This window comes from Coenobita brevimanus, chromosome 111 (genome assembly GCF_032717465.1).
Source record: "Coenobita brevimanus isolate Jiangsu-jjx chromosome 111, ASM3271746v2, whole genome shotgun sequence".
Lineage (NCBI taxonomy): Eukaryota > Metazoa > Arthropoda > Malacostraca > Decapoda > Coenobitidae > Coenobita > Coenobita brevimanus.
The window spans coordinates 32,385,850-32,386,182 of record NC_137064.1 but is presented as its reverse complement, the minus strand read 5'-3'; positions in this window follow the sequence as shown (position 1 = coordinate 32,386,182).

The window sequence follows — 333 nt, the reverse complement described above, 5'->3', positions numbered from 1 at the left end:
TGGCGTATGAAAAGAGAATACAGTGTGTGGGAAAATGAGGACAGGAATGTAAGTAGCAAGGACAGGCGAAAGAGGAATCAAACACAGGGATACGTGTATGAGGAACCACAAACAAGGACAACTGCGTGATAAGGCAAGGTATGTGAAAAGTGAAAATAGGTATGTTGAAAGAGCGACAAGTGTAAAGAAGCAAGAACAGGTGTGTGAGGATCAAGACGCAAGGACAGGTGTTTGAAGCAAGGAAAGGTGTGCAAAGGGCAAGGAAAGTTGTGCAAAAGCTGAGGACAACTGTGAGTGTGCGGCAGGTGCGACATATCCCTATCCGGCCTGATG